Source organism: Lampetra planeri, chromosome 51 (assembly GCF_965212315.1).
Source record: "Lampetra planeri chromosome 51, kcLamPlan1.2.h2, whole genome shotgun sequence".
NCBI lineage: Eukaryota > Metazoa > Chordata > Hyperoartia > Petromyzontiformes > Petromyzontidae > Lampetra > Lampetra planeri.
The window spans coordinates 1295934-1314454 of record NC_136157.1 but is presented as its reverse complement, the minus strand read 5'-3'; the positions used below and the strand labels follow the sequence as shown (position 1 = coordinate 1314454).

Below are 18521 nucleotides of genomic sequence, written 5' to 3'. Positions count from 1 at the left end.
GGCCTCCCCTAGGTCGAGTCAGCCTCAAATGAGTACCTGGTGCGGTGTGTAAACATCGCTACTGGGGAGACAAATACAGGCGGGCGTGGTGTTGGCCACCCACCCCCTCGTGTGCCCTACCGGCCTTCATCAGAGGCGCTGCTCGCTAACAGCACTTGCCCCAACAGCCTGTGAAGGCTACACGGGGATCTTTATTGTTGTTGTGCGTGTCCCCGTGTGAGTGTGCGTGCAATTGTGGAATCAAGGTAAGTGAAAATGAAACTGAATTTGTTTTCTACTCCTGTAACTTTATTTTATGTGTTATTTATTACACAATTATTACAGTATTACATGCAAATGTACGATATGACTTATGAGTCTTCTTAGGTTTTTTTCGGTAAAGTCACGTAGGTAAAAAATTAAAATTAATAAAATATATTTTTTTAAATATTATATTATTTTATTTTTATTTTACTTTTATTAATTTAAATTTTTTACCTACGTGACTTTACCGAAAAAAACATAAGAATATGAATCCTTGCAGTCACGAAAGCTTCAAATCTAGAATTAATGACATGAGTTTAATCATGCTTTCCATTTTCGTTAAACCGTAACACATTTGAAAAAACTGACCGTGCGTGCAGTTGAATACAGCACATCATTGCATTCCCACTTACGAATTGTTCGACGTACGAACGGGACTCAGGAACGGAACCCGCTTGTAAGTTGAGGACTGCCCGTATTGCATAACACTTACACACGCTCAACGACGACGTCGTGTTCTGTGTGATTACAGGGGGAGGAGAGACCGCCACCATCATCGACAACTCAGCACCACCACGACAATCCCTTCACGGCCCTCGTGAGGAAAGTGAAGTCACATGCTACGGTGACCAATATTGAACATCCATTGTTTATTCATTCGCAGTCAAACTGCCAATTTACAGGCCTCTAAATGGGCCGAGACATTAACGCGGGGCCCAAAATTATTTTAAACACCAGACACTACAGAAGCAATGAGATGCACCAAGGCCGTAGCCATGGAGTCAACATTAGGGGGGACCAAATCTTCCAGGGGGGCTGGGTCCCCCCCCCCCAGATTTTTTTAAATCTAAATTTGAAAATAATTTCCTGCCTAAAATATTTTTAAAAAATCACTAACACATGGGATGGACTTTTTATTTATCTTTTTGCAATAATGTCTAATAGTGTATTGTATTACATTGCTCTGTTTTTTCTTTTTTACCATTTCTCGTTTCATTGTATGTCATAGCAGAGATGAGGGATTAATAAAGTACAACCATAACCAGAATCATATAAACAGAAATCTATTTTATAGCATTATATTGGGGGGACGTTTTGAGCATATTTTAATATATATTATAATTACGGCCTTGAGATGCACACTCCACTTCCACGTGGTTTTAGGGTTGCGGAGTATTGGGTGCATATTTCAGCATCGCATTGTTCACATTCCAGTCTGCATTACCACGGTGTCCTATCAATGCCATCACATGACACCTGTCAAACAGGTTGTACAAAGAATTTCACAAAGTTGCGCCACTGCTCTGTCGAGAGAGAAGCGGTTCTGCCCCGCGTGAAATGTGCAAGGGCGAGACGCACACCACGATGAGAGTGCCAGCTGCCCGTATGGACTTGGTCTGACGTGTCCAGAGAGGTTGCGTAACTTTGCACATCCCAGGCAGTCATCGACTTACGAACATCCGCACCTACGAACACCCGGACCTGCAAACTAGCTTCCATGAAATATTTTTAACATCGACTTAAAACGCGAACTCGCAATTGCAAACTGAATCGCGGGTGTAATGAGTGTTTGTGTGTGCATGCGCACATGTGTGTGTGAGGAAGTAAGAGTATGTATGTTGAACTTCTTTCGCACGGTACGTAGCCATCCGTGCTCATCGAAGGTGTGTGAAAGAGTGCGCGCGCGCGCGTGTGTGCGTGCCCCCGTGTGTCTGTTTGTAGGGAGTGGTGGTGCAATGGTTAGTGCGCTGCGCTACCAATGCGGCGACCCGACTTCGATACTAGTGGCGAATATCTGAATGGGTCTTGGGCCTCCCCTAGGTCGACTCAGCCTCAAATGAGTACCTGGTGCAGTGTGTAAACATCGCCACTGAGGAGTCAAATGCAGCCGGGCGTGGTGTTGGCCACCCACCCCCTCGTGTGCCCTACCGGCCTTCATCAGAGGCGCTGCTCGCTAATAGCGGGGGATCTTTATTGTTGTTGTGCGCGTGCGTGTCCCCGTGTGAGTGTGCGTGCAGTTGTGGAATCAAGGTAAGTGAAAATAAAACTGAATTCGTTTTCTACTCATTACTTTTATTTGAAGCTTTCGTGACTGCAAGAATCCATACTCTTTTATTCTTTCGGTAAAGTCACGTAGATAGAAAATGAATAGATCACGACGTTTCTATCGCAACACAAGCAACCATCATCAGGTAAGACAAACACAGCAGGAGAACTGCTGAGGTAGGAGCTCCTTCCTTTTTTATCTACGTGACTTTGCCGAAAGAACCAAAGAGTTTCATATTACTTTATTTCATGTTTTATTTATTACACAATTATTACAGTATTACATGCAAATGTATGATGTTCTTATTTATGAGTTTAATAATGTTTCCCATCTCCGTTAAACCGTAACACATTTTATAAATACTGACCGTGCGTGCAGTTAAATACAGCACATTACTGTATTCCCACTTACGAATTGTTCGACGTAGGAACGGGACTCAGGAACCGAACCCGCTCGTAAGTCGACTGACAATATTGCGAAACACTTACACACGCTCAACGACGACGCCGCCGTGTGCTGTGTGACTACAGGGGGAGGGGAGACCGCCACCCTCATCGACAACTCGGCACCACCACGGCAATCCCTTCACGGCCTTCGTGAGGGCAGTGAAGACCATGACAGACGGGAGATTGGAGGGGCATCCACAACCATCTGGAGCCTATGCAGCCCAAATGCCCCCTCCCGCTTATACCACCAACGCGCCGATGGAACACCCATTTCATGCTCAACCACAGCAAGGACCACAATTCTACGGGCAGCCGCCGACGGCAAACCCAGGGACTTCCCAGCCCACGATGGCTGGCGCTGATCATCAGCAACCCATGATGGTCGATGCGCCACCCGGAATGTTTGTGCCTCAATACACGACACAACCGAGGATGGGCGCTCAGCCTTATATGTTTGTTATGCCGCCTGAAATGGGCACTCAGCCAACGTTTGTTTCTCATCCAATGATGGCTCCGCAGTTCACTGGTCAGCCAAGATTGGGTCCTCAATTCATTGGTCAGCCAAGGATGGGTTATCAGGTCACCTCACAGCCAAGGATGGGTTATCAGGTCACCTCGCAGCCATGGATGGGTCCTCAAGTAACCTCACAGCCAGGGATGGGTCCTCAAATAACCTCACAGCCAGGGATGGGTTATCAGGTCACCTCACAGCCAGGGATAGGTCCTCAGGTCACCTCGCAGCCATGGATGGGTCCTCAAGTAACCTCACAGCCAGGGATGGGTCCTCAAGTAACCTCACAGCCAGGGATGGGTCCTCAAGTAACCTCACAGCCAGGGATGGGTCATCAGGTCACCTCACAGTCAGAGATGGGTCCTCAGATCATCTCACAGCCAGGTTTTTCACGACCAAAAATGCCACTTCCGATGGATAAGAAAGAGAAACTGGCAAAGGTGACACCTCGAGAAAAGGGACATCAAGCCATCATGGGACCTCCAGACAAGGCCAAGTATCACCCACAGACGATGGGACCGAGGCAGCATGCTCAGCCGAACGTGCATATTGACATAAAAGAGGAGGACAACGTCTACGAAGAGGTCACTTTAAAAGATGGCCCTGGCAGTGGAACGTACGAAATGGACACAAGCCTCTACGAGCAGCCAGATGTGTGCCCAGATAGAGCAGGAGGTCATCAGAGCGTCGCCGTGAGTGAAATGGCCGACAATTATCTACCAATAAATTATTAAGAGCAGGGGGGAAGACCGGCACCACTCTTGAGGTTGTGGAAGTGTTGGTTCGTACTTGAATTGTAAATGTTGTAGTGGCTTTACTCTACAAACACACCGATGTGTGTTGTACTAGTAACGAATTGGCACTTTTTATTTACCTGACATGCCTTACTGATTCGTTGTGGTGGCGGCTTTAACGACACATTTATATTTACGCGATCTAACCCCCAAAAACCTCTAATATGGATAATATTGGTCGTGAAAGCCTCCTCTGACTACCACGTGTTAAACCGTGTTGGTGCTGTCGCACGTTGGAGCCGATGGACCGGAGTCTTTCCAGAAGCTGGGCTACAGAAGCAAATGAATGACTCGGCCGTGAGCCAGCGCCGCTGAGGTCGCGGGGTTCAAATAATGGGGTCCCTTAACCACGATGCACAAATTTTCGATCGTTTTTGCCCAATCACTGGCAACTTACATTAACGCGATGTAAACTGTCACGTAGAAATTGGTTTCACAATTTCGGCAACAATTTTCATGTAAAACGTAATTGACGGTAAGCGAATCGCTCGCACGAGCTATATAACGAGGACAGAGTGGCCGCGCAGAGGTTAACGCAATGCACCGCGAACCTGGCAACCCGAGTTCGATTCCTGGCCACAGGTTTAACACCAGTGGTGAAGAGATCCTCTGCTTCACTACCCCACCACTGATGAAGTATTGTCAAACAACCACCCCCCCCCCCCCGTGACCAATAGTGTGAGGAGGAGCTAAATCAGTACAGAAATGTTTTGTAGTGCAGTGCAGTGAACACAAACAAAGACAAAGATCTCCCGTATAGCCTTAACAGATAGTTGGGGCAAGTGCTCTTAGCAAACACCAATGAAGGCCGGCACGGCACACGAGGGGGTGGATGGCCAGCACCACCACCGACCGCTTTTGTCTCCCCATTGGCGATGTCTACACACCGCACCAGGTACTCATTTGAGGCTGAGTCGACCTAGGGGAGGCTTCGAACCGGTTCAGATAATCGTCACCGGTGTTGGCCATGGGCAGGAATCGAAGTCGGGTCGCCGCGTTCGTAGCGCAGCGTAGCGCTAACCACTACACCACCGCTCCCCGCAAGTACAGAGAGTATACATGCACGCATACGCGATGCAAACCCTATGAATGGCTCCTCGTGCACTCGGCCGGTCAAGAGACATCGGCCGACCCCGACTGCGGTCAGCAATGTGGTCGGGTCAGGGGGTGGGCTGCAGGAAATGCGATGGGAAGCGCGCGCCCAGCAGAAAAACGACGTCTCGCATTGTCACGCTGCTGTGTGATGCCGCTCGTGAGCGAGCGACGACTCGCGTGAGTTGAGAATGATGTGCCCGTGAGATTTGTGGGTTGTTTTAATATATCGCAACGCACTTCGCAAGGGTAATTACCAGGTCACGGAATCTGAAGGAGAAAAAAATGCAAGAATATTTATTCATGCTTGGGGGGGGGGGGTCACAGGGTTGCCAAAGAAGTGGAAACTCAAAGTCCAAGAATAATGTATCCAAAAAATATCGGTAATTAACTATACATCACAATATGTTAAACAAATACAACTTCAATAAGGTAATAGCCAAATGTACTTTGTGGATGTTTAAGTTTTGAACGCAGTATTTGCTACAAATTGGCCTGCATTATCGGTTTTAAAATACACAATGTATACAGCACGCTCCGCAAACTTGTACGAGGAGTGCAAACTCAACATCTGGAGCTGAATGTTTGTGTGGGCGTAATTATAAGCCTCGACTCGGCGGACAATGGCACGGAGTTGGTTTTTTGTTGTCACGTGGCGCCGGAAGACGATCCCGATGCAACTGAACCATTATAGAGGGGGGGGGGGGGGTAAGTGGTGGGGTGCCCCCCACCGCTGCTGCCCCAACCAAGTGAAGACGCCTAGACGTCTGGGAGGAGATGACGGGGGAAGGGGAGGTATAACGAACCGAACCGCACGAGGAAACCCTTAGGTAGGGGAGATGGGGGAAATGGTGGGGGGAAAGGAGAACAAAGAAGACCCCTAAAATGAAGTAACATAACAGGCGGCTAATGGGCGTCCATGCTTTCCTTCCACCTTCCACCATTCCGAGTTGCGCTTCCCCTCTTTTTCGGTCCCCATCTCCAGCCCCCCGCCCCCTCCCCCCCCCCACTAATCCGACCGCCTCACTTCAAGCTCCGTATGAAAGGGAACCACCTGGCCTCGTACACCGTCTCTTTTCCCCGAAGCTGATGCCTCAAGTTTCCCATGCTCTCGGAAGAGTTGTACCATGCCACTGTCGCCATTAAGAGAGCTCGTGTTCCTTCCGGTTGACCGGCATCATCTTCCCTGGCGACGATGTTCAGAGTTCTGGAGCAGGGCATTGTCGACTTCTTGTTCCCGTGCCAGGTTTCAGACCCCGCAGCGTCTCTTCTAGGGACAGGGAGAGGTTTTTCCCCACGCAAGTCATTAAATAGGTTCCGTGATCTCATGGTAAAGTTGCGCAGGAATCGTGCAGAGCCAAAAAGGCGTGGGAATGTTTGTACCATGCCCGAGTTTTTTGTACCTGAGATGTAGCCAGGACTTTTAACTGCGCGAAAAACGTGAATTGGGCCCTGGTCTGTCAAGTACGGAGGAATGCAGCAATGGAGAATGTGCCCTGAAAATAACAAGGGGCGAATGTGCGGTGTGTTTTTTTTCGAGGTACCCCTAAAATCTTTAAAATAATTTTAAAAATGCATAACAACCTGCCCTCGCAAAGGTCACATTTCTAACAGCGTGCTAAGAAGAGGCGACGCTACGTCTCCACGGTGGCTCAACATCCCCGCCACGTGCCACCCTGGGCCTCACTTTAGCCTCCACTGCAGAATTGTTGCTGTGCCTTCCACAATCGCCTTTTAATTTTCGGTGGGGTTTTTTTCAACCTTTATTTTGAACTGCTCTTCATACTTGTATCGTGTGTATATATAGCATAATGTACATAAGATTGAAGCTATAACGTGGGGATAAATTTGACATTCGTTGTAATAAGATAATTTACTTAGAAAACGGATGAAATGTATTGGGACATCATCGCTTAATTATCCCCGGAATATCGAGGGTCTCTTTATAGAGTTTTGGTTCTTAACCTGGGGTGCACGCACCCCCTGGGGCTGCGAGATGTCCTTTCTGAGAACCAAAGGGGTGCAGGCTGCAGTGAAGGTTGAGAACCACTGCTCTATATGAAGGAATTCCAGACTTCGTGTGGCTCGATGCCGATGTATTGGGAAGATGAATGTGGTCAAATGTAAACGTAAATAAAATGAAATCAAATATGTTAAACAATGACGATGTCTCCCTTCAAATGGATATGAGAAGCTGCTATAATGCATGCGTAAGGCCACCGTTCATCGAACTGGCCGCAAGCCGGAATTATAGTGCAATTAGCCTATAACCAGGTCCTTGTGGGCTGGGGTCATGACCTCCTACACATTTGCAATCCCATCATCAATCAATATCAATTCTCAATGTATGGTCACCAAAGAATCATTGTATGTCAATTAATTAAAAACGAGATGCAAACGATATGCTGCTGTAATTAGGTAGTGACAGCTGTACAAAGGAACACGCCTGCACGCACTCACCCCGAGAAGACGAGTCAATCATATTTCAGCCTAAACTTCACCTCCACTACATTCCATGTACAACGTAGAGCAACTCCGACTTCAAAGCATAACCACCACCGTTCCTATTTCCTCTTCATATTCTCATGAAACGGCTATCACTAATTCCCCATTCATTCAATCATTTATAGTGAATCCAACTGAGTCGCAGACGTTAATCTTTAGAGGCAACACATTTATTATGCAACACGTATTTCCAAAGGGGTAACTGCCCCTTTACCAGATACAGCCTGGGGTGGTGACAACCCAGCTAACTACACTATACGTAGGAGTTACAACTACGAAGGGTCGGACCCTCACTCGGTTCCCCGACCACGTGTTGATGCCTCGTAGGACGTAGAGCTTCCAGCTTGTAGACGTAGAGCTTCCAGCTTGTAGAACGAAGCGACTCTGGTCTCTCCCAGGGACCCACCTTATATCCTCCCGGGTCGGGGCCGGCTCCGCCCTCGGCCCCGCCCACCTTCTCGAGCGTTCTAGCTCCCTCTCGATCCCCCTCGAGAGGTCTCCCTGGACACGTGATCACCCCCTAGCCCCCCCACCTGGGAAACTCTCTGTGGACACTCCAGATCACGTGTCTACGGGGCAGCCAGAGTGCCATGGCCCAGGGAAACCCTGCCCCTGGGCTGACACTCTCCCGCTCCCCCTTATGGGAGCGTGGTGCCCGCGCTATCCCAGCGCTCACCAAGCCCCGCTAGGGCTGGTACTACACCCACCTAAGGGGTGTACGCGATGACGGTGCATCGCACGCCGTGCTATGCTCAAGCCGGCATCACACTGCAACCCCCCCGGTGCTGTTCGCGATGTAGGGACATCACACGCCACGACCCTCCTGGGCTGGCACCATACAGTGACATCCCCGATGTCACTACACGTTCATCATCATTTACTGTCATCAATTTCGCTTTCACCCAATTCACGCATCACAGATTCTCCCCCATTGCTTCCTCTCTCATTTATCTAATTCACCTCATGTCCACCGTTACATTCACACACTCGTTGTTATGCCGTTCTTAATTATCTGTAAAGCGACTTGGTTAAGGCACTATGTGAATTACGTTAAGATAAGGACGTTTATAAGATACCATTACCCAACCATCACCACCACCATATTCATCTCCAGGGAAGGATGCGGAGGGCAAGGGCAGGAGACACTTGGGCATTATTCTCATTCATAGCTCCCCTACTGTGAGCCCACTTCGCTTACGCCTTGGTGTGAGTGAGGTCGCATGGCCTCTGAGCACGAGTTGACATCGTGGTCAGGGGTTGATTGGGCCCATGATCCATCCCGCACCAGTCGTCGACAGAGGTGGCACTTGAAAGGGGCATCAAAAGTCGGTGTCCTTACGAGGAACTCAAGTTGTGCCAGAGGAATGTGGAACTTCCGCCATTCACTCTCACCCCGTGGCGGAGACGAGCGAGGCCAGTGCTGATTTGAGTGTGGAGACGATCCCACGTAGAGAGTCGAGGGGGCGGAGGTACTTGTGTATTCGGTCGGGGATATTATGTACACATCGATGTATCCGGATCTCTTTGCGCCACACATATATACGGTTTATATAAAACAGAAGCCCATATCACGGCTCCGAATCAATCACCAGCACTTATACATTTTCACAGATACAATGAGTGCCGTCCTACCAGCAATTCAGTGGCCGATATGCTGACAGCAGCACTCCTCTTCCGTGACGTCCGGCCAGCGTGGAAGAGTAGACCAACAATACCAGAGGGGGGCTCTGGAAGGCGCCCCCTAGTCTAGCCGAGAGCCGCACTTCCTGCCAGCGGTGACGTTAGCAAGCAGTTGCAGGGCTGCGCCTTTACATTTTCGCACAGCGAACAAAACATATCCGTGCAATGGTGACGCGTGAGGAGGAATGTGAACAATGCGGATGGGGGCTGTTGGGACGCCCACAAGCTGGCAGCGTGTGGGTGCTGTCTGCGAGCACCCCCGGAGCTCGGATCAGCAGCTCCCCGGTGTGCGAGTGTAGGGGAGACATCACCAGGCTGCTGACTCCATGGGTGACCAGGCAAGTGCGTGCGCGTGTGCACACAGCGTGTGAGATCTCTTCGCGATGCTGGCCTTAACTGTTGTCAGTGTGTCAAGTCGTTATACAATGCGTTGTCGAGCCGTGCCTGCAATCCAGACAGACACCGCGGAGGCAACAGGGAGGGGTTGGTGGATCAAGCAGATGTTGTGAGCCATGCCCCCTGGCTCGTCAGAAGGCGGTACAGCAAAAATAAAAATGGACTCCACTCGTTCCATCTGTATGGGATCGAGTGCTTCACCCTTGCACGCGAGGGGTTTCTCCAGGCGCTTTGCGATCCTCCCATGTGTATAACCGCTCGTTAATTGATTGCCCGATAACGCCTTAATGCTGTATGGATAGGACCGCAGAGCTTGGGAAATTTTATGCAACTGGCTAACTGTGCTGCTGCATTACCGGCTTTGTCCGTAGTTCCTCCTCGCGTCTCTTGAGTCGTTCTCTCGATGTGCGAGCGAGTGAGTTAACACTGTGCGGTGCCGCGTTACAGTGTAATGACAATAGAGCTGTGGGGGTGCGCCGTCCACCCCCTCCACTCCCCCCTCCTCCTCTTCGGCCGTCTCTCGCCGCGCCCCTGCCGATCGCGTGATCGGCCCCCCACGCCAGCGCCCTCTCTGAGGGACATCGATGCTCGGCTGGCTCACCACCGCCCGGGGTTATCTCCCCCACGCACACGTACCCCACCACACAAACACGAACACGGAGGCGTGTACGCACGCGCCCCTGCAGGCGCGTTTTTCCCTCACAAAGCTGGCGCTACCCAAAAGGAACGGCGGTGGTATGAATCAGAGGTGTGGACTCGAGTCATGTGACTTGGACTCGAGTCAGACTCGAGTCATGAATTTGATGACTTGCGACTCGACTTGGACTTGCATAACAATGACTTTGTCCCACCTATGAGATGTGGACTCGAGTCATGTGACTTGGACTCGAGTCAGACTCGAGTCATGAATTTGATGACTTGCGACTCGACTTGGACTTGCATAACAATGACTTTGTCCCACCTCTGGTATGAATATGCACGCGCCCCTCCTGGTGGTTAAGCCCTAATCCGCGTGTCCGCAATGCTAATGGTAATGTAAACTGAAAAGAAACGGCGGCTGTATGAATATGCACCCGCCCCGTGCAAACAGAAGATAATGCTAGCGGGAAAGAAACGGCTGGAACAGGGCTATGGGCCACGCCTCACCGTTAACGTGATTTCTACTGTGTAAACGCGCTGTGTAAATTGCGCTGTGTAAACACGCACGCGAGCGCAAGCACGGCGCAAACGACGGCGGCTCTGTGTGCTGCAGTACACGCGCCTCACGCGCCTCACACTCAACTCACTCGCACCACCCCCACGCTGCAGCCTTGTGCTCGCGCTCACGCTGGGCACGCCGTCTCTCCACACAGACGTGCCACACACAGATCACTGACGCTACGCCTAGGTTCTGCCCACACACACAGAAATCACACTACACCGATATTCTGTACTAGACTGTATTAACGGCGCAAATACCCGTTACCTGGAGGGGGAATATTTCACGAGGAGAGCCTAGCCTAACTCTGCCTATGACCCCAGTTACACAAACATTCGATCACGTACCTCGTAGCTGTACTCACGGCGTCCCACGCTGTGAGAGTCGGAGGGAGAAGGACGAGCGAAATCCTCGCGTATCACTGCCTCGTAGCAGCACTCACTGGCATCACACGGATGCTGCGAGCGGATTGAGGAGGCAGGACGGCAGGGAGTGGGTCTGGATCACCTGGAGGTTGAAGACAACTGCTCTCACCGTCCCAGGGCACCAATCTTTATTCTCTAAACTTCAAAGGCCCAGGGTGACGTCATACCGTGCATACAATCGGGCGCTTACCCTTGCTTCCAGTCGTCGTCCCTCTCCACCGTCTCTACCGTGGCCTAATCCCCTCACTTCACCACGCAGCCAATAGCGTGCTCACCCGTGCCGTCTACATGGAGGGCCACGGAGTCTGCTGCTGCTGCGGCCCCTCACCCATCATCCTCCCATGCTCATTAATTCTAACCCACTGGTCTGCCCTTCTGGCCTATATTCCACCCTCCGCCTCTCCCAGTGTCGTGAGTAACTCATTGCGGTTGACCCAGTGAACCTTTTCGTTCGGCGCCCATACAATCTTAAGCCAATTTAGAGGAACCGCAATGTAACCTGTCTTGTGAGGGTCGGCCATTCTCCTGGCACCGGGAAACCATGGGACTCTCCCTCTAGGAGCCCTTAGGATTAAAACCCAATGTGCCAGGCAACCCCCGTCAGGACACTATACGTGGGTGCGCTGTGTGTGGGTGTGTGTTTAGTGTGGGGGCCGGGAGGGGATTGCGGTGTTTGCGGAGTTGCTCCGTGGTCGTGGCACCACAGAACCGGCATGCGGTGTGAGTGGACTAGGGGCCATGGGAGGTAATGACAGGAGTATCAGTTGTGAGTGCAAAGGGACCGGTGGCTACGGGAGGTAATGACAGGGGTATCAGTTGTGAGTGCGAAGGGACTGGTGGCGACGGGAATGATCGAAAAGGGAGCGTGGTCAGGTGACGCAAGGGGACGGCAGAGTCTGCCGGTGGAGTGAGCATCCAGAGTCAGCGAAAATGATCGATGGGTATATAAGGGGGAGATGCGTGGGAGATTCGGGGCTGTTGCAGTGGGGTCTCCACCTGATGTCAAGTGAACGTGTCTTCAATAAAGTGCCATCTCAAGAGAAGTCGTCATTACACAAGTGTAGATGATCAAGGTTGCAGATTTACGACAGGGATGCGTTAAGAAATAAAACCACACTTGAAAGTAAATGTATTACATTGGAAATGATTTTTCCCGTTAATAAAAAAAAGTTAGGCATGTGTTTTGGACAGCCATTCCAACGCTAGTCCTAACCTAAGAATATATCCACCGATATCGCTTTTTCACAAAACTAAAATGTTAAAACGAAAAACGATAAAATAATAATTTTATAATAATAATTTTAAACAAAAATAATCTTTTCAGGGAACTCACGAACAAGATTTTGTTGTAATACTGTTGCGTTGCTGCAGGGAACCCCGTGGCGCTGTGCCGGGTGGACGAGGCAGCCTCAGGGAAGGCTTCTCATCTCGACGATCTCATGGCGCGTGCCGTTGTGGAATGTCGCGAACTGCGACACGGAAATTCGATTTCGTGAATCGAAAAGTGTCCACAATTGCGCTCAAAGCGAGAATTCGTAATTCGATGGGATTACCTGGACTCTGTTACAAGGTCTGCCGCGTTGTTCTTCGTTCGCGCATTGTATCGTCGTTCAAAGTAGAAAAAGTACGCTGGTCAAAAACAACATCCAACAGTATCCACAATTGGCTGTCAGGGCTGTGAACGGGAGATTTGGCACCAGGGGCCGGGCTCGCGCGGGGAGAGGATGAACACTCAACAACGCTGCGCTCCCAAGCACCTCAGACAAACCTCCAACAGCGTCCAGTAACGAGCGAATTGCGTCCAGCGGCACACATTTCCTCGCACGATGAACAAATACTCGTACAGACATTATCTTCACATCCAACACGCGTGCAGCGTCATGATGATGTTTGTTTGTTCTATCAGTCAACAATCTCAACCCCATAGCGGCGACGATGAATCTCGTGCACCGCTTGCATAGCTGTCTACCCCTTATCAGTTGCCCACCTTATTACAGACCAATTTAGACCTTTTTGGTCACCCCGTGCCCTTATAAATCCCAACCTTCATCCTACAAAGTCTCATCACAAGAGAGAAACACAAACAACTAGACATGCATTTGTTGCTGCCCGTATTGAAATGGCTGTACGCCGTATGGTCCTGAACACTCAATTTCCATGTACAAGAATACGGATAAACCGTAGGGGTGGCCAGGTATGCGCTTGTTTAACCAGTTTGTAACACAGATGCAGTTCCCTAGCCAGCATTGCGAGGAGATCGTGCAGTTGTTTGTGTTGTACATGCGGTACAGTATTAATGCTATTTCTTCACAGCCCCCCACTCCAGCAATTTTATGAATTGCCACGACTCGGTACCAGCATTCCCACTCCACGAGCCACCGGCTCGTTTCGCCTGGCTCGTACTGCCTCTGGTTCTATCGCCACGCAGAGATGCCCATCACGTGCACTAAGCTCTTATGCAGACCGTAAACTCAACAGAATCGCACGTGTGACCATTACCAACCCATAGCATTGTACTTGCAACGCACATTAACTCGTTATTAGTCAGAGTTGTGTGTTTTGGGCCAGAGCCATCTTATCATACAGGTACAGAACCAACCGTTGCGCTAGGGACAGAGCTAATGTTGTAAAGTAACATTCAATGTTTGTTTCTGATCATAAGAAATATTCTCCATTTTCGACGAGCAGGTTCCCTTACCTTTCACACACATTCTGAGTCGCAGCAAGCAGCTGCCCAGACAGAGGAATAACAGGGAAGTCCTCTTGGTAGAAATTCTTGTAAACAGGTGGGATGGTTGATACATTCATCCTGCGATGCATTATAGCGCAGATAAATGATCATGCACACGAGAGGACTTAATGTGACTCACAAAACAGAAACACCTCTAAACAGCAAATGTGCTTGCTGGTCCTGCATTGGTGTTCACTTACTCTGGTGTGGATAAGTAGTGTCGAGCCGTTCTTTATGATATTGCCTGTTTTGCATGCACGTTCACCAGCAGGAGACACGGCGGTCACCTGAATGCACGCCACAATGTTGCCGCTTCTCTTGCTGTGACACAATCACAGCCGTGCTGGGAAGAAAGCACAGCGACGTGGCTGGGAGACAGCAAGGGAGGCAGCAGCAGCAACAACAAGAGACGTCAGCCCAGATCTGCGCAGCGCAGCCAATCGCACTGCCCCGAGTGAGTGCGCAACCGGCCACGGCTCCCCAAGTCATCACGCGCCAAATCACAATTACGCAACCCCACGGCTTCACGCAACCCCACGGCTTCACGCAACCCCACGGCTTCACGCAACCCCACGGCTTCACGCAACCCCACGGCTTCACGCAACCCCACGGCTTCACGCAACCAAAACTGGGGCCTCAGTTTGTGGCGCAGCCGGGGATGGGATGCCACGTCATCACACAAACCACAATGCTGCCCGCCACCCAACCTGGCACGGGTGTCGCCGCGCCAGTGGCCCTTCCCCAGACGCCACGAAGCGCAGTGGGCGCAGAAGCGTCGCACGCGTGGCGCCAGGGAAAGGAGCTGACGTCTCCGGGCAAGGTCAAGTTTGCGGAGCTGATGGTTCCGAGGCAGCGTGCTCGTCCGAACGTGTACACCAGTACAGAAGAGGAGTCCAAGCTCTACGAAGAGGTTGATTGAGATGACGGCCCTGGTGGAAGGGGCTGTGTGATGCCGCAGCCGCGAAGCCGCTCTGCGGGCACCCCACCTACGACCCCACCACCCCCAAGCGACAGGTTTGTGGACTTCTCCACAAACCTGTCTGTCGCCTGATGAAGCTAGTTGTAATTACTGGCTTAACGTCGTACTCAGATTGTAAATGTTGTGGCTTGGCTCTCCAACACACCGGTGTGCTGTACTAGTGATGAATTGGCACGTTCTGTTTACGTGACAACCCTTACTAGTAGGCTGTGTCGGGTGGTGGCGGGTTTTAACGACATATTTACGCGATCTAACCCAAAAAAACCTCTATTAAGCCTCTGATATAAAAGTTGATTTCAAAATATAAAATATATTATAATGATTGGTTATAAAATATTAACACTGGCGCTCAATCCCATTAATTAAGGAATTCAACTGCGGTGTTGTGACGGGTATCTCCAATCGTTATTGTAGATACACAATGTGGTCAGCTGTTGTTGAGTAGCCCGCTTCTCCGGTGGACAGAACAGACTGCGATGAGTAGACCTGCACCCCCCCCCTCTCTGACGGGAGAGGGGACACGGCGGACTGCCCACACTTGGTGCTGTGACTGATTTTGTTTGAGAGACATTGCCATTTGGCTGCTGAGGGCTCGCTGCACGTGCGTTTGGCGTTATCGAACACGCACAATTGTTTTCAATTGTGCGTGTTCAATGGCAGGTAAAATGCAACAAGGGACACCAGTAACGCCGACAGGGTTTGCAGATGTGCGACGGTTCAGCAGCTGGGACACCTAAGGGCTACTGGCGAGGGCGTAGCGACAGTATGCCAGTTTGGAGACCCACAGGGTGCTGGTATGCTGGGTGACCCTGAAAATTTGGTGGGTGACCACCATTCGAAGTTAAGAATTGTGCCCAATGTTTCCTCCTACATCACTGTTATTCATTTTCCGTATTAATTCCGTTGAATTACATTTTCCCTTTACTACCCACATGTTTCCTTTCAACGTTTCTTCCCCTGTCACCTGGCTAGTGAGATTAATAATTTTGATGGACCAACAAGGTTTGTAACGCTCAGGCAGAAGAGTTCCTACGTTCTTTGAAGTATATAAGGCACTACACTTGACAAAGGGGATACCGGGGCTTGATTACCCCTCTCGAGGTTCTCCAAACTCGTGGATCGAGGAGCTATCAAGCTGTCAAAAGGACACAGAGTCCTTGCGGGAAACTCGGGACCAGATGCTGGGTCGTCTCGTTCCGGTGTTGTCGTGGAAAGGTGTGAATGTTTTTTGTACGGGAGTGCCACAATCAGTGTGATTCTGGAGGGGTTAATGTTGCCGGTATGAGCTCACCCGTGATTAGTCACGCCGTGATTAATTGTGCTCCCTGTAACATATTGGATCCTAATAAACTATTTTGCATCGCTATGGGTAGCCAGGCGCGAAGTATTATTCTAAGTGAATGCGATGGTGATCAAGGGATTGGATCCCAAGCCCCACGTGCACAGTAGAGTAGGAGGCACACTCCCAATTTAGATGTGGGCGGACTCGGTGCCTGATAAGCTGCATATAACATGAGCTCTTATAATATATAACCGTTGAATTTATATTATTTAAATGTCAATCGACTGACAGGAAGTCGGTAATGTTAATTGACTGTTGATTGAGTTGTTGTTGGTAATGAAGATATGCACAATAAAGACTGGTATTAAAGTTGATTTCAATATATAAAACAATTCTAATAATTGGGTCTAGACTCTAGAATATGGGGGGTGTGTACACGTGTAATGCGAGCGTAAATGGGGTTGCTGCAGGATTCTGGCCCAATCACACGACCCAGGCTATTGGGGGCGGAGCCCGGTATGGGGGGCGTGTGAGAGGGGCCGCCGTTCACCTCCGCTCCAATGGGAAGCGAGGTGAATGGAGGTGGAGCCAGCAGGGCAGTATGGGAAGGCCGGATCTAACGATCCGGAAGGGAGGAGTCAGAGTCACGTGGGAGAGATGATATAGAGGGGAGCCCGGAAGAGATCGGGGCCAGTTGATGGAGTGAAGAAGCGGGACCACGTTGGGTGGCCGCCGCGCCATCAGCCACGTGGCTGATGGGGCTTCGGCACACCGTCGGCCAGCGGTGCACGGAGTGGGGAGGAGCGGAGCGACTAACGGGAGAGTGCGTGCGGAGCGTGCGCGAGAAGGAGCTGACGAAGGAGCATGCGGGGCACGTGAGAGGAGCGTGCGTGGCGCGCGAGAGGAGCGTGCGTGGCGCGCGAGAGGAGCGTGCGGGGCACGCGAGAGGAGCGTGCGTGGCACGCGAGAGGAGCGTGCGTGGCACACGAGAGGAGCGTGCGGGGCACGCGAGAGGAGCGTGCGGGGCACGCGAGAGGAGACGCTGGTCCTTTGTCAGGACCAGCGGGGTGTGAGGACGAGTGGAGGAGCTGAGGAAGAAGCGCGTGCGTGGCGCACGCGGGACGACGCTGATCCGTGGAGGAGACCAGTGGGTGCGGAGAAGAACCTGAATTAAAGACAAGCGGAGACCAGCAGTGCCTGACGGAGTCTTTTATTACACACGTAAAACTCACACACCCCCAATCACACCTACGGCTAGCGCGTCCGAGACTTACAGAAACACAATTTAGAGGGCTTTACAGCTCACTAGGACAGCTTGGTCTCAGTGCTCTGGTATAGTACGGGGTCAAATTCCCACATCCAGCATTCTTAAAGTCTGGCCCTGGTCACATCATGAAGTGTACCTCTCCTTATGCACCTCCGTCGTAGCCCATCAGTAGCTCTTGCTGTTCAGAGTCGAGCCGCACTCGCTCCACAAGAAGCAAGCATCTTTTACACCATTTCACTTTCCCCACACTCCACATTCCTTCGACTAGTCATATACAGTGAGGGAAAAAAGTATTTGATCCCCTGCTGATTTTGTACGTTTGCCCCCTGACAAAGAAATGATCAGTTTATAATTTTAATGGTAGGTTTATTTGAACAGTGAGAGACAGAATAACAACAACAAAATCCAGAAAAACGCATGTAAATTTGTTTTATAATTGATTTGCATTTTAATGAGGGAAATACGTATTTGACCCCTCTGCAAAACATGACTTAGTACTTGGTGGCAAAACCCTTGTTGGCAATCACAGAGGTCAGACGTTTCTTGTAGTTGGCCACCAGGTTTGCACACATCTCAGGAAGGATTTTGTCCCACTCCTCTTTGCAGATCTTCTCCAAGTCATTAAGGTTTCGAGGCTGATGTTTGGCAACTCGAACCTTCAGCTCTCTCCACAGATTTTCTATGGGATTAAGGTCTGGAGACTGGCTAGGCCACTCCAGGACCTTAATGTGCTTCTTCTTGAGCCACTCCTTTGTTGCCTTGGCCGTGTGTTTTGGGTCATTGTGATGCTGGAATACCCATCCACGACCCATTTTCAATGCCCTGGCTGAGGGAAGGAGATTCTCACCCAAGATTTGACGGTACATGGCCCCGTCCATCGTTCCCTTTGATGCGGTGAAGTTGTCCTGTCCCCTTAGCAAAAAAA

At 50.5% G+C, this 18521-nt stretch overlaps 1 protein-coding gene and 2 long non-coding RNA genes across 5 annotated transcripts in view; 2 read left to right on the top strand and 1 right to left on the bottom strand.

Annotated features, from left to right (window-relative positions):
• The window catches only part of LOC144734432 (zonadhesin-like), a 138692-nt gene extending 131395 nt beyond the window's left edge, over window positions 1–7297 (top strand). Inside the window, exons 46-47 of one of the 3 annotated variants that reach the window (XR_013588508.1) lie at window positions 776–868; window positions 2821–7297. The gene's annotated coding sequence lies outside the window, so the exon portion shown is untranslated. The other 2 variants (XR_013588510.1, XR_013588509.1) reach the window with 2 other exon arrangements.
• A 493-nt stretch (window positions 7298–7790) lies between these two features.
• On the bottom strand, window positions 7791–14740 carry LOC144734433 (uncharacterized). Its single transcript, XR_013588511.1, has 4 exons — window positions 14269–14740; window positions 14036–14146; window positions 11260–11419; window positions 7791–9762 (listed from the first exon to the last, which is right to left on the bottom strand). It is a non-coding gene; the product is annotated as an uncharacterized LOC144734433 (long non-coding RNA).
• Window positions 9401–16703, top strand: LOC144734436 (uncharacterized). Its single transcript, XR_013588514.1, has 2 exons — window positions 9401–9656; window positions 14340–16703. It is a non-coding gene; the product is annotated as an uncharacterized LOC144734436 (long non-coding RNA).
• The last annotated feature ends 1818 nt before the right edge of the window (window positions 16704–18521 follow it).